We start from the raw sequence: 15,455 nt of genomic DNA, 5'->3' as shown, positions 1-15,455 counted from the left end.
ATTACTGTATGGCCAGTTTTAGGCCGGGATCATACAGGAATGTGGTGGGTGCTTACCCCCCACACCCCTTCTTCCCCCCCCCCCCCCCCCCCCCCCCTTTAGCCTAACTAGATCGCACAAAGTATTGCATGCACTACTTTTGACAACGCACTGCACCAAATCACATGGTACTGCAATGTTATGTGATCTTCTTCCCCCCCCCCCCCCGACATGCACTACAACTGCAGTCAGTGTTTGGGGTGGTGTTAACAATGTATTGGCACCCACAGCAGACGTGAAGGCGGTGTGTTGTAAATGCAGTGCATGAAACACTCTTTTCTGCACCACTTTCTGGTGTGAACTGGACCTTACAGTATGTGAATCACTCTTCACTATCCATATACCCCAATTTCTGATAGATATGCACAGTGACACCATATTGACCATGTCCTTAGATGAGGCTGTGGGACAGAGAATGACAGTGCAGATAGGCCACAATACAAGAATATATAACACTGGAAAATACATTTTACAGAAATGAGAGCATTCTGTGCATCCTATAGGATTTATGGAAATCGAATATTATTGCTTGAGGTAAAATTTGTACTTTATTTTATCTGCTGTGAAAATTCTCTCTTCCTCTGATTGGCGGTTGTATTTTAGTGCTCATTCACATGAAGGCCTGTACAGTATGTGTTTTATATGCCCCAGGGTGACAGATGGTCCGTGCACCCTGATAACAAAAATCAATGCTAGGCTGACAGACACAGCAGCTTTATAGATCCTCCCACACATACAGGGAAGAGTGAATGTCCTAGGACAGCATTTCTAAACTCCAGTCCTCAAGGTGCCCCAACAGGTCATGTTTTCAGGCTCCATTATTTTGCACAGGTGATTTGATCAGTTTCATTGCCCTAGTAATTACCACAGCAGTTTCATCTGAGGGAAATACTGAAAACATGACCTGTTGGGGCACCCTGAGGACTGGAGTAGAGAAACATTGGCCTAGGACAGTGATGGCAAACCTTGGCACCCCAGATGTTTTAGAACTACATTTCCCATGGTGCTCAACTACACTGCAGAGTGCATGAGCATCATGGGAAATGTAGTTCCAGAACATCTGGAGTGCCAAGGTTCGCCATCACTGGCCTAGGATATAGACAGACTGGGAGAATTAATAGTGCCTAAGACCTACTTTGTCTCAAATGGAGCACAGCCAATCGGCTAACCTTTCTTTTTTTTTTTTTTTTTTTTTTTTTTTTTAATATATCCTGAAAGACGTAGTCAGGATAATGGAACCACCGCCCCGCCGTCATTTTGCTATAGGCTGGGTGCGAAGTGGTTAAATAAAGCCAAATTAATCAAATCATTCTTCACACCCCTTCCTCTCCTTCTTCTTCTTTTTTTTTTTTTTTTTTTTTTTTTTTTTTCATAACCCTCCCCCCACTCCCATTGCTTCAAGCTGAGTCCACTGTTTAGAGAGAAGTCTTGACATATCCCCTCCCCCATTCACTCAGCTTACAGAAGAGTCCTCAATGTAGAAAACAGCTGACACGCCCCCTTGACTTGCACCGCCCCCAATGTTTTATTCTAAATCCCTTGTGTAGAGAAATGCTGACACGCCCCCCTCCCCTTACACCTCCTCTTTTGTATTGAGCTGAGTCTTCTGTGTAATGAAATACCATTCCCGCCGACCGTACGCAGATGTGCGTACTCAGCTTTCCGGGGTTATACCGGGATGATGCCCACAGCTGCAGGCATCATCCCGGTACCGTTGTTTAGAGCCGGCGATCGGCTATCCGAGTATAACAACCGATGCGGCTAAAAGCCGCTCGGCTGTTATACCGGAGAAGCGGGAGGGGACATCCCACCCCGCCGCTCTTACCAGGCCTCCCGTGCGATCGGGAGGCCCGGTGTCCAATCAGCGGCTGGGGGCGGGCTGGAACGAAGCTGTGGGCGGCTTCGTTCCAGCCTTTACATTGTAAACGCGGAAGCGACATCATGACGTCACTTCCCGTTTACTCGGCTGCCAATGGCGCCGGTTTAAAAAAAAAAAATCGCCGTTTTCGGCGATCTGACTACTTTGAAGTGCAGAGGAGGGATCGGGGTGTCTTTTAGACCCCCGATCCCTCCATAAAGAGTACCTGTCACCAGCTATTACTGTCACAAGGGATGTTTACATTCCTTGTGACGGCAATAAAAGTTAAAAAAATTTTAAACACAATTTATAAGTATAAAATTAAAAAAAAAATTTTAAAGAGCTTGCGCAGCGAAGAAAACGCATACAGAAGTTGTGCCCGCATATGTAAACGGTGTTCAAATCACACATGAGATATCGCCGCGATAATCAGAGCGAGAGCAATAATTCTAGCCCTAGACCTCCTCCTGTAGCTCAAACCTGGTAACCGTAAAAAAAAATTTAAAGCGTCGCCTATGGAAATTCATAGGTACCGTAGTTTGTTGCCATTCCACGACTGCGTGCAATTATAAAGGGTGACATGTTTGGTATCTATTTACTCGGCGTAACATCATCTTTCACATTATACAAAAAAATTGGGGTAACTTTACTGTTTGGATTTTTAAAAATTCATGAAAGTGTCCCTTTTCCAAAAATTTGCGTTTAAAACACCGCTGCACAAATACCGTGTGATTATAAAATATTGCAACAATCTCCATTTTATTCTCTGCTAAAAAAATATATATGTTTGGGAACTCTAAGTAATTTTCTAGCAAAAAATACGGATTTTAACTTGTAAACACCAAATTTCAAAAATAGGCTTAGTCATGAAAGGGTTAACATGCCCCTCTCCTACACCTCTCCCTTTTGTATTGGCCTCTGTGTAGAGAAGTGATGACACGCCCCCTCTCCTTGCACCGCCCCCTCTGCTGTGAACTGATTTATATATGTAGAGTGGAAATTCTTTCATACCCCTCCCCCACTCCCATTGCTTCAAGATGAGGTCACTGTTTGGGGAAGAAATGTTGACCTGACCCCTCCCCCATTCTCTGTTGTGAGCTCCTCTGTGTACAAAAGTGTTTACACCCTCCCCTCCCTCTGCACCTCCCCCTCTGCTGTAATCTGAGTCTTCTGTATAGAGAAAATCTGACACGCCCCTCCCTCTGCACCTCCCCCTCTGCTGTAATCTGAGTCTTCTGTATAGAGAAAATCTGACACGCCCCTCTCTCTGCACCTCCCCCTCTGCTGTAATCTGAGTCTTCTGTATAGAGAAAATCTGACACGCCCCTCCCTCTGCACCACCCCCCCCCCCCCTTCCCCCCCCTTTGCTGTAATCTGAGTCTTCTGTATAGAAAAATGTTCACACACCCCTCCCCCACTCCCTCTCCTGTTAGCATTTCCCCCCTACATAGGAGTCAGCTTTTGTTCATAAACCCCCCCCCCCCCCCACTTAGCTTCAAGCTGACTCCACTGTTAAAGTATAACTAAAGGCAAAACTTTTTTTTAATTGAGTGGATAATCGCAAAGGGGGGAATTCAGGACTTTGAATTAAGCCATGGCCAGGTAGGGTTAGATAGAGTGGAGATGGATTAGAACACCTGTCAGGTTTTTATTGCTCCTGTTTACCATTACTATGTGACATATTATATTAATAATATAATATTATATTAACTTAAGTGAAAGTAAAAGAAAATACAAAGATTTGGGTTGTCCCCTGAAAAGTGATAGAGGGGAAACGTTCCAATAGCAAAACTAGTTCTACTGATCTGGGTTCACCAAGGAATTTCCTTTATTTGCAGGGATTTCCTCTCACTTCCTGTTTTGGCTATGGGACAGGAAGTGAAGGGAAATCTGTCCAATGGGACTCAGATTTCAGGGAAAGAAGAAGAAAAAAAAACTGACGGGTTTGTAATGCAGTCAATATAGCTGTGAAAAGACTCTTCTGCCTTTTTCTAGATGATTGTGAGACAAATTTCTTAGTTCTATGACAGAGTCAGCTTGAATCAAATATTGTGATTTTATTTCTACAAAAATACTTACAAAAGTTGCAGATTAAAATACAAAATAAATGTAGGTTCAAATAAGATCAAAGATTATAAAATAAAGTTGTCTGTTTCAAAAATATAAGTTCAAGATGTGCTTATCCACTTCAATACAGGGCATTTTCACCCCCTTCCTGCCCAGGCCAATTTTCAGCTTTCAGCACTAACATTTTGAATGACAACTGCGCGGTTATGCATCACTGTACCCATATGAAATCCCCCCCCCCCCCCCCCCCCCCCACATATAGAGCTTTCTTTTGGTGGTATTTGATCACTTCCTGAGGTTTTATATTTTTTGCGCTCTAAACAAGAGTGTCAATTTTGAGAAACACTTTTTTTTTTTTTTGCTATAATAAATATCCCAATTAAAAAAACAAACCAATATCTTCCTCAGTTTAGGCCAATATAAAGATTCTTCTACATAATTTTTGTAAAAAAATCGCAATAAGCGTATATTGGTTTGCATAAAGATTATAGCGCCTACAAAATAGGGGATAGATTTATGGCATTTTTTTATTATATAATTATAAATTTTTTTTTTTTTTTTTTGTGGCGGACAGATCAGACACTTTTGACACTATTTTGGGACCATGACAGGACTGACTGGGGTGTTGACCGATCGGTGTTCCTCAGTACTGGGAACACACGATTGGTCTCCTCTCCCCTGACAGGTCGTGGATCTGTGTGCTTACACACAGATCCACGTCCTTGCTTTGTGACAAGCAATCGCGGGTGCCCGGCGGACATTGCGGCTGCTGGGCACGCACATTGGCTCCCCGAGTGATGCAGCAGATGGCCGGGAAGCCAAGGACGTCACACGATGGCCACCCGGGATGCCAGTGTCAGGAAAAGGTTCGTCCATTTGGTGGCGCTGTTGGTCTCTTGGATCGCAGTACCAGTGTCCACCAGCAGGTGTCTTCCAACACTCTGAATCTGTAGTGAAGGGATTCACCTGTTGATGGCACTATTGGATACTTTGGCTGTAATACTGGTGTCCACCAGCGGGTGTTTCCTGGCACCGTGGAGCAGACAGCACCTCCTGCGTTCAGGTGTCACTTGAGGCTAACTACAGGCATTCATATAAATACCCTGCTGATGATTGCTCTCATCGCCCTGGTATCTTACTTGTGCCCTGATCCATACCTGCGAACCTGATTCTGCAACCTGTGTACCATGATCCTGTTACCCTGTGCATCTGATCCTGATCTTGTCCCTCCTGTTACCTTGCATCTCTGCCCTGTTGCCTGATCCCTTTGCACCTTTCCCCAGCTGCTGATTCCCTGTGTATGACCCCCGGCCTGCTTACGTTTGTGATTCTGGAACTGCCCTTGTTTATCTGCTGATCTCCTGTGAATGACCCTGGCCTGGCTTCATTTAATATTGTGGTACTTCCCTTTATAGTTATTGTTTGTGGGTCACTGTTAGGTTGTTCACTGTTTATATGGAGGTGTTTATTATTGTTATCACTTATCCTTAAACTTAATTATTCACTTGCATGCGTTTTTGGTTCTCTCTGTACAATCAACACAGTCTGGTCATATCAATTCATGACAGCCAGAGCCACCTTGTGGCCATAATATTACTATGCGCGGGATGGGAAGTGGTTAAGATGGCTGAAATTTCCTTTGTTCGAGAGCAGCTGTCTGTATGCAGATTTCTGTAGATATGTTAGAATTGAATAAAAGACAACAGCATCCAGCTCCTGGGATCGGCGCTTCCTTCTCTGAGCTGGCCACTCAGCTGTTGGCTAATTACCAGCTCCTATCTCTCTCGACAGTTACCCAGCTGTTGTTGATTCTGCTCGTCAGTCCTGCCTACTTAAAGCCGTCCAGCTCACTTGATCTCTGCGTTCGCCTTTTCAACATCACAGAGACTTTCTCCTGCGTTCCTGTTGAAGACTTGCTCGGCTGACGTTCCTTCTTGCTGTACTACTACATTTATCTCTGGCTCTCAGACATTTGCTTGGCTGACTACCCAATCTGGTTACTGAACTCTAGCTTATTTTGACTACGCTTACTCTGTTTACCATAATATTATTAAACAAGTGTGATTTAACTTTACTTCTGTCTCTTACTAACCACTCCCATATTACTCCCATCCACTCCCCACAAGGGTGGGGGTTGGGAGTAAGAATTCCATTTGACCAGCATGTCTAACACCAGACACAGGAATGGGGGTGGGGATGATAATGAATATACACATAGTTCTCAGAGTATCAGTAACATATGAATTTCTTTTAAGAAAATATAACCAGAAATATCAATCAAAATGTCTTGACAGCTTCTTGAAATTGAGAACTCAGTTCAAATGTCAACATCTGTAAGTCACTAGCTTAAAAGACCTTCCATCCACACAATTAAAGGGATTTCATAATCTCAGCTTTATACTTTATAGAACCAAATTAAAATTTAGATATTAAGAATAAAACAGGGTTGCCACCTTTTTTATCAAGCCAAATCCGAACACTTTAGCGGCACACGGCAATTTTTTAATTTCTTAAATTCTTAATTTTTTTTTTTTTTTATTTGCAGTATACATTATAGAAATGTGAAAGACCTGGGACAGTCTGTCCTCTAGTATAATTCCCCCCCCCCAGGTCAATCTGTACCCCAGTACATCCCTCCCCCAAGTCAGTCTGTCCTGCAGTATAATTCCTCCCCCCCACCCCCCCCCCCAGATCAGTCTGCAGCTCAGTATAAACCTTCCCTCTCCCAGGTCAATTGTCCCCCAGTATAATCTCCTCTGTCAGTCTTTTGAGATAAAAAAAGTAACAGAAGACAGTCCTCATTTCCTTTCTCTGCAGCCTCAGTTGCACTGTGTATGAATGAATACATTGCTATTCATTCACAAGCTGAAGCATAGTAACCACAGTTTACTATGTTTCAGTGATGAATGAACACAGGAGCGATTGGTACAGATTGCTCACTGTATTCATTCAGGAAGTGGCTGACATGTTTACCAGCCCAGCATCAGCTGCAGGCCAGGTGGAGGAGAAGCAGGCAAGCAGCGTTGTTTGGTGGATGAGCAAAGGATCGGGATGGGAGGAACAGTACAAGGAGGGGATCAGAGCAGTGGTGAAGAATCTAATTTTACCCTTAGTTGACACTAAGGTGATTTGGGAACCAGCACGATTCCAGCTTCGGTTACCACATCGCTTCTCTCCCGCAGGCAGTTTACACTGCCTTCTGTGAACACCTGTGGGTGTCATTAACTACGATATCCCAGTTTAGTTCAGATTGCAGTGTGAACTCGCACAAGAATCAGATCGCATAGGTGAGCACACCCATGCAACCCGATTCTAGTGCGGGGAAAACAAGTCCCTGCACCATTTTCTGTGCGAATCTATGCGAGTTCAGCCATACAACTGTATGGCTGAACTCGCATTCCTCAGACATTACATGTGAGCGGCACCTGCAGTGCGGGTGCGAATCACATGCGATCTCTGAGATCGCAGCAGTGTGAACCCAGGCCCCCCGGGAGAGTAGTAGGCAGGGCTAATAAAAGTGCAAACAAAGCCAAGCTGCAACATTTGAGATGTATGTGCTAAAATAATGCCAAAGCAGTCAGGGACCCCCCACCACACACACACACCCATCCGGGAATACAGAAACCCCCTTCCAGTTAAAGGAGTCCCCTGACCAGGAGGACTTCAGGGTGGTGATGAGATGGGTTCCCCATCTGGGAATACAGAACCCCCTCCCTCCAGGTAAAGCAGAACCCTGGATCGTGCACAGCTCCGATGTCTGTGATGGAGCTCTGGGCAGACTGTCACTGCTGCTTCTACTTCCTGTGTTCTCCACGCTGCTGAAACTTCTCTCCCTTCACACTGCACTGGGACAGACAATTCTGGGCTCTGCATAATGGGGAGGGTGTGGAGGATCTACAGTGGAGGAGAGAAGTATGTGCAAGGAATAGCACCTCTTTCCCTTATAGGTAAAAACTGTGGAAGCCACCAGTGAGGGAGAGAAGGATTTGTGCTGTGGGGCTGTCACTGTGTCCGGGTCTTGAGTGGACAGAAACCCGGGCAGAGGATTCCAAACCTGTACTGCCCAGTGAGTCCCGGACAGGTGGCAACCCTAGTTATAACCCTCCCTTGCTCAATCCAAAATGAAGAAAAAAGTTTTGCCAATAGTTCTACTTTAAGAGGAGAAGCGTTGACCTGACCCCTCCCCCATTCTCTCCAGGCTTTACAAAGAGTAAAGAAAACATCTGAAGTAAGACAGTATGTAGGCCTAAGTAAACAAAATCTCACCAAAGCCCCAACAGGGCTGATTAACCCCTTGCCGACCAGCCACCGTACAATCCCGCGAGCCGTCGTAGCTCTACGTTGGCTCCTTTAAGCGGGATAGCATGCTCCCACTGCACTGCTGGGGTGCTGATGCTCGTGACCGGCGGTCGCGATGACCGCCGGCCACGAGCGATCGTGGGCACGAGAGGCAGAGCAGGGACAGGTAAACACACACATCCCAGTTCTGTGAGGAGAGAGAGATTGTGAGTTCCTAATAGCTAGGAACCACGATCTGTCCTCTCCTATAGTCAGTCCCCTCCCCTACAGTTAGAACACACATAGGGAACACAGTTGATCGCCCCCTAGTGTTAACCCCTTCCCCGCCAGTGATATTTACACAGTAATCAGTGCATTTTTGATCGCTGTATAATTGTCAATGGTCCCAAAAATGTGTCCAATATGTCTGCCATAATGTCGCAGTCCCGATAAAAATCGCAGATCGCCGCCATTACTAGTAAAAAAACTATCCCCTTCCTCACTCGTAGACGCTATAACTTTTGCACAAACCAATCGATGTACGCTTTTTGCAATTTTTTTTTTCTAAACATATGTAGAAGAATACATATCGGCCTAAACTGAGGAAAAAATTACCTTTTTTAAAAAAAATTGGGGGTAATTATTACAGCAAAAAGTACAAAATATTGTTTTGTTTTTTTTTCAAAATTGTCGCTTTTTTTTGTTTTTATAGAGCAAAAAATAAAAACCACAGAGATGATCAAATACCACCAAATGAAAGCTTTATTTGTGGGAAAAAAAGGACGCAAATCTTGTTTGGGTACAGCGTCGCCCGACCGTGCAATTGTCAGTTAAAGTGACACAGTGCCATTTCGCAAAAAATGGCCTGGTCATTGAGCAGTCAATTCTTCCAGGGCTGAAGTGGTAAAAAAAAAAAATTAAAACTAAAATAGTAAAAATTACTGACACGTCCACTTCTCCCCCCCCCCCCCAAAAAAAAAAAGAGATTGTAAAAAAAAAAAAAAAAAAAGTAATAAAATAAGTCCATTGCCCTACTGAAATAATACACTGCCACAACCCCCTCCCCTAAAAAACATTGTGAAAAAAATGTTTCAATAATATATTATAAAAAATACATTTTAAAAAATAAACGAAAATTAAACTAATCCTGACACTATGCATTGCTCTACTGACTTTGTCGACTGCCCTGACACCATCCACTACCTGCTTCCAGAAACACTGTGAAAAAAATTAAATAAATAAAATTGAAAACAAAAAACACTGACATTGTTCATTCCCCCCAAAAAAGAAAAGTAAAAAACTTATTAAAAAAAAAATAACAGAATAAAATTGAAAAAAAATAATATATTAAAAAAAAAAAGAATCTACTGACACCATCCAATACCCTAAAAAAAAGCATTGTGGAAAAAAATTAGAAAAGAAATTTAAAATGTAAAAATTCACTGCCTTACTGACACCATACACTTTCCCCCCAGAAACACTGTGAAAAAAGTATTTCAAATCAAATTAAAAGATAATAAATAATTACTGAGACCATCCACTGTGCCCCTCCCAGAGGCACTGTGAAAAAAATTCAAAAAATACATCTATAAAAAAAATTTAAATAAAAACGAAAATTACACTGACACAATCAACTTTCTGACCCCCCATTAGCATTGAGAAAAAATTATACAGCCTGAAGTATAATATGGAGAAATGGGAAATCCAGTATAGAGTACAGACGTCTGTTATATAAAGCCAAATTAATCAAATACTTCTTCATGGAACCCCTCCCCCACTCCCCTCTCCTGTCAGCTGATTCCTATATGTAGGGGGAAATTAATTTCTTTCACACCCTTCCCCCACTCCCATTATTTCAAGCTGACTCCATTGTTTAGAGGAGAAGTGTTGACATGACCCCTCCCACATTCACTCTGCTGTAAGTTGAGTCCTCAATGTAAAAACTGCTGACACTCCCCCTTTGACTTGCACCTCCCCCAATGTTTTATTCTGAATCCCCTGTGTAGAGAAGTGATGACACGCCTCCTTCCTTTGCACCACCCCCTCTGTTGTGAACTGATTCCTATTTGTAAAGGGGGAAATTCTATCTTTCATATCCCCTCCCCCACTTCTATTGCTTCAAGATGAGTCCACTGTTTGGGGAAGAAGTGTTGACCTGACCCCTCCCCCATTCTCTCTGTTGTGAGCTCCTCTGTGTACAAAAGTGTTTACACCCTCCCCTCCCTCTGCACCTCCCCCTCTGCTATAATCGGAGTCTTCTGTATAGAGAAGTTCTGACACGCCCCTCCCTCTGCACCTCCCCCTCTGCTGTAATCTGAGTCCTCTGTATAGAGAAGTTCTGACACGCCCCTCCCTCTGCACCTCCCCCTCTACTGTAATCTGAGTCTTCTGTATAGAGAAGTTCTGACACACCCCCCTCTCTCTGCACCTCCCCCTCTGCTGTAATCTGAGTCCTCTGTATAGAGAAATGTTCACACACCCCTCCCCCACTTCCTCTCCTGTCAGCTAATTCCTATATGTAGGGGGGAAATGCTTTCTTTCATAACCCCTCCTCCACTCCCATTGCTTCAAGCTGAGACCACTGTTAAGAGAAGAGTTGACCTGACCCCTCCCACATTCCCTCTATGCTTTAGAAAAAGTAAAGAGAACTCCTGTTGAAGTAAGACAGCATGTAGGCCTAAGTAAACAAAATCTCACCAAAGCCCCAACAAGGCTGATTAAAAAAAAGTTAAAAACTAAATTGTAAAAATATATTATATATATATATAAAATAAAAAGTTAAATAAAAATTACTGACACCGTCCACTCCTCCCCACTATGTTAGCGAAATTTGGTTGTACGCAAAGCACACAGCCAAATCTCCTGTTTCTAAACATAATAGCAATTTCGTCTAATGAAATAAATGCAATGCATCTCACCTTTTGATCGTATCCATCCTCTGGTGTGTGCCCCAGCCATCCAACAAGACAAAACACATGGTTCTTACATTCTCATCTCAGCAAGACTGGCCTTTACAGCTCTGTCTGCCTCCTTTATTCAAAAGACCACAAAAGCAATCACAAACAGGAAGCCCTGGCCCCAACAGCCAATCGTTTCCTTCACAGGGTGTGACCTCAGCCTCACAGGATGTAAGTGACCATATAAGGATTTAACAACAGAATACAAAACAACCAATGAACAATGACTACAGGACATGATACAATATACTAAATGACGATGACTAAAGTTCCTTGTGCATGGGAGATTATCTGCAGGTATACGTCATGGCACCCCAAACATGTTGATCAGGCATACCAGGGGTGACAAGAGCAAACCACCTCTAAACCGATAATGTCTTTGCAGAGTGAACGCATTCCCACCAGACGATCGTTCTGTGCATTGCACAGGGGCCCTTTGCTGGCGGACATGTCCTCTCTCCGCAAACACCAGGAAGTTTTCCACTACCTAACAGGTCTCAGCCAGCGTCGGACTGCTCCAGTCAGCTCTTTAGAACGGGCTGTGGTTGATCAGACACACTGGGAGATTTATGACAACACATTAATATAACATTTTCCACAACAACCAAAAAAAAGCATTGTCAACAAAATATGAAACAAAAAAAATTGTAAAAAATAATTAAAATAAAATTGTAAAATAAAAAAATACTGACACTCTCCATTGCCCTACTAAAATGATACACTGCCCTAACCCCCTTCTCCAAAAAGCATTGTGAAAAAAAATGACCAACATTAAAATATAAAAAAAACCCATAATACTGACACTGTTGATTCCCTTACTGACACGATTCACTACTGGCCTCCAATCAATAAAACTAAAAACCCCTAACATTGTTCACTCAACCCAAAAAAAGCAATGTGAAAAAAATAATAGAATAATATGGAAAAATAAAAGAAACTGACACCATCCAATCCCCCAAAAAAGCATGGTGAAAAAAATATAAGTAAATAAAATGGTAAAAAAAAAAAAAACTACTGACACCATCAATTGCCTTTCTGACTTGATCCACAGCCCTAACAAAAAAATATAAAATTTAAATGTACAGTGGGGACGGAAAGTATTCAGACCCCTTACATTTTTCACTCTTTGTTATATTGCAGTCATTTGCTAAAATCATTTAAGTTCATTTTTTTCCTCATTAATGTACACACAGCACCCCATATTGACAGAAAAACACAGAATTGTTGACATTTTTGCAGATTTATTAAAAAAAGAAATACAAATACAATACAATATAACAAAGAGTGAAAAATTTAAGGGGGTCTGAATACTTTCCGTCCCCACTGTAAAATAATAACTTTGTAAAAATATAAAATAAACTACCATGAACTGCTCTACTGACACTGTTCCCTGCCTTACTGACACAATCCTCTGCCCCCCTGAAGCACTGTGAAAACATTATTTAAAAATAAATGTAAAGAATAAAAAATAAAATTGTTAAAATGATTAAAAAAATACATTTATAGAAAAAAATTATAAAAAAAATACACCATTAAGTGCTCTACTAACACTGCTCACTTCCCTACTGAAACCATTCACTGTGCCCCTCCCAAAGGCACTGTGAAAAAATATATTAATAAAAAATAAAAATAAATTAGAAAAAATATAATAAAAACAAAAGTTCTACTGACATTGTCCACTGCTAGGGATGAGCTTTGAGTTCGAGTCGAGAACATTGCATGTTCGACCATTCGTCGAATTGCAAACAATATGGGCCGTTAGCGCCAAATTCGAGTGGCGTGTCCTGGCCCATAATTCACTGCGGCATCACAGTGCATTGCTGGCTGATGATTGGCCAAGCGTGCGGGTCATAGTGCATGCTTGGCCAATCACAGCGCCGTCTGTACAGAGAGCCGTAATTGGCCAAAGCCAGGGTGGCTCAGGGGGTTTAGTACACGCCCCACACTATATAAGGCTGCCTGCACGTCAGCCCTGTGTAATGTGTTCCGGTGTTGAGACAGAAGAGAGAGACAGTGTCATTTGATTTAAGTTAGAGTAGGCAGGCGAGTCAGTTAGCTGCACTTACAGTGTATTGTATATATGTGTGTGTGTGTGTGTGTATGTATGTGTGTGTGTGTGTATATATATATTGTATTCAGTTTAGCTAGATCCATCCTGTTATTCTCTTCCTACAGGCAGGTGTTTTTACAGTATTTACAGCTACCTGAAGAAAATTACTGGTGTTCTTCTGATCCTATTAGCTACAGTATTTACAGTTAGTGTAGTGCGTCCTCTGCACAGTGTGCACCTAAAGCTACTTGAAGAAAATTGGTGGTGTTCTTCTGATCCTATTAGTACCCCAGGCAGCTGCAGTATTTACAAGTTACTGTAGTGCGTCCTCTGCACAGTGGGCACCTAAAGCTACCTGAAGAAAATTGGTGTCGTTCTTCTGATCCTATTAGTACCACAGGCAGGTAGTTGATTCTGCTAGCTGCAGTATCAGAGTATGTGTGTGTGTGTGTGTATATATATATATATATATAATTACAATACATCCCATCTTTGTGCAGCTACATCTCACTGCAGGCCATTAGTATGTCTGGAAGGCCAATAAGAGGCAGACAGTCACAAGCCAATAAAAGAGGGCAAGCAGGTTCTGTGTCTAGAGGCAACAGTGCTGGTCGTGGAGACGGTGCATCCTCATTAGCACGTGGCTGTGGGACACTCTTGTCCTTTTTTTTGGCAGCTGGCCGTGTTGAGCCGCAACATGCGGAAGACTTGGTAGAGTGGATGACCAAGCCATCCTCATCCTCCTCATTCTCTCTCACCCAGGCTCAGGGTACTTTGGCAAAGCAGCTACCAACGCGGCCTCTTCCCTCGGCTCAGAGGCATCAGTCACTCCTTCCCTAGTCCCACCATGTCCTCCTGATGAGTCCTTTGAACTGTTTGACTACAGTGTTGGGTACATGCCCCAGGAGGATGCCTAGCGTTTTGAAGGCTCCGATGATGGTACCCAGCTAGAGGAAGGCAGTAACGTGAGCCCAGAGAGAGGGGGTGCCCAAGAAAGACAGCAATCTGGCAGTCATGTTCCCCCAGCTGCAGCATACTGCCAGCTTTGCTCCAAAGATGAGGAGGGAGGGGATAATGAGGTTACTGACTCCATGTGGGTGCCTGATGGGAGAGAGGAGGAGGAGGCACATCTCCAACGAGGCAGGATGCCCTCCAGGGGCCAACTTAAGGGCAGCATACCGACTGCATCACACCGCAGAGCTCCGCATGTGCAGGGCGCTGCTGTCTCTGCGTGTTGTTCTAAAAGTTCTTTGGTGTGGGCCTTTTTTGAGACGAGTGCATCAGATCCCACCGCTGCTATTTGCAACATATGTCTCAAGCGTATCTAGCGTGGTCAAAACATCTCCCGCTTGGGCACCACATGCTTGACCAGACATATGTCGACCTGCCATGCAGTTCGTTGGCAAGCGTACCTAAAAGACCCACACCAAAGGGCCTGGTAATGGACTGGGGGGGTACCCATGCCGTTTGTCTCACTGATTTTCATCCATATTGCCGGGATCCGACATTACATTAAAGCTGCAAGCAGTTTTAAATTACTTTTATTCCTTTAAAAATGTAATTGTGTGCAGGGACTGTTCTAAGCACGGGAAACAGGCGCCACTTTACAGGCATACTATAGACACCCCCAGGTACGATATTTAAAGGAATATTTCACTTTTTTTCACTTTAAGCATCCATTAAAATCACTGCTCCTGAAAAAATGGCCGTTTTTTAAAACTTTTTTTTGCATTGATACATGTCCCCTGGGGCAGGACCCGGGTCCCCAAACCCTTTTTAGGACAATAACTTGCATATTAGCCTTTAAAATGAGCACTTTTGATTTAGAATGTTTGAGTCCCATAGACTTTAATGGGGTTCTAAAGTTTGCGTGAACTTTCAGTCCGTTTGCAGGTTCTGGTGCGAACCGAACCGGGGGGTGTTCGGCTCATCCCTATCTACTGCTGTAATGACACCATAAACTTCCTGATCCTCTGAGGAGGTTTCCAAGATCAGATGCTTTCAGGGTGATGTGGCCATAGACTATCACCATTGGCGCCCTCAACCCCCTTGAACTTGGCAATGCCAAGGTGGCAACCTTGGGAAACGAGAACTCAAAAAAAAAAAAAAAAAAAAAAAAAAGCCTACAGCACCTGGTATTCCCTGGCGGTCTCCCATCCAGGTACTAACCAGGCCCGACGCTGCTTAGCCTCTGAGATCTAGCGCT

The sequence above is a fragment of the Aquarana catesbeiana genome, linkage group LG12 (genome assembly GCF_042186555.1).
Source record: "Aquarana catesbeiana isolate 2022-GZ linkage group LG12, ASM4218655v1, whole genome shotgun sequence".
In the NCBI taxonomy this organism is placed as follows: domain Eukaryota; kingdom Metazoa; phylum Chordata; class Amphibia; order Anura; family Ranidae; genus Aquarana; species Aquarana catesbeiana.
Note: the sequence above shows the minus strand (reverse complement) of the source record.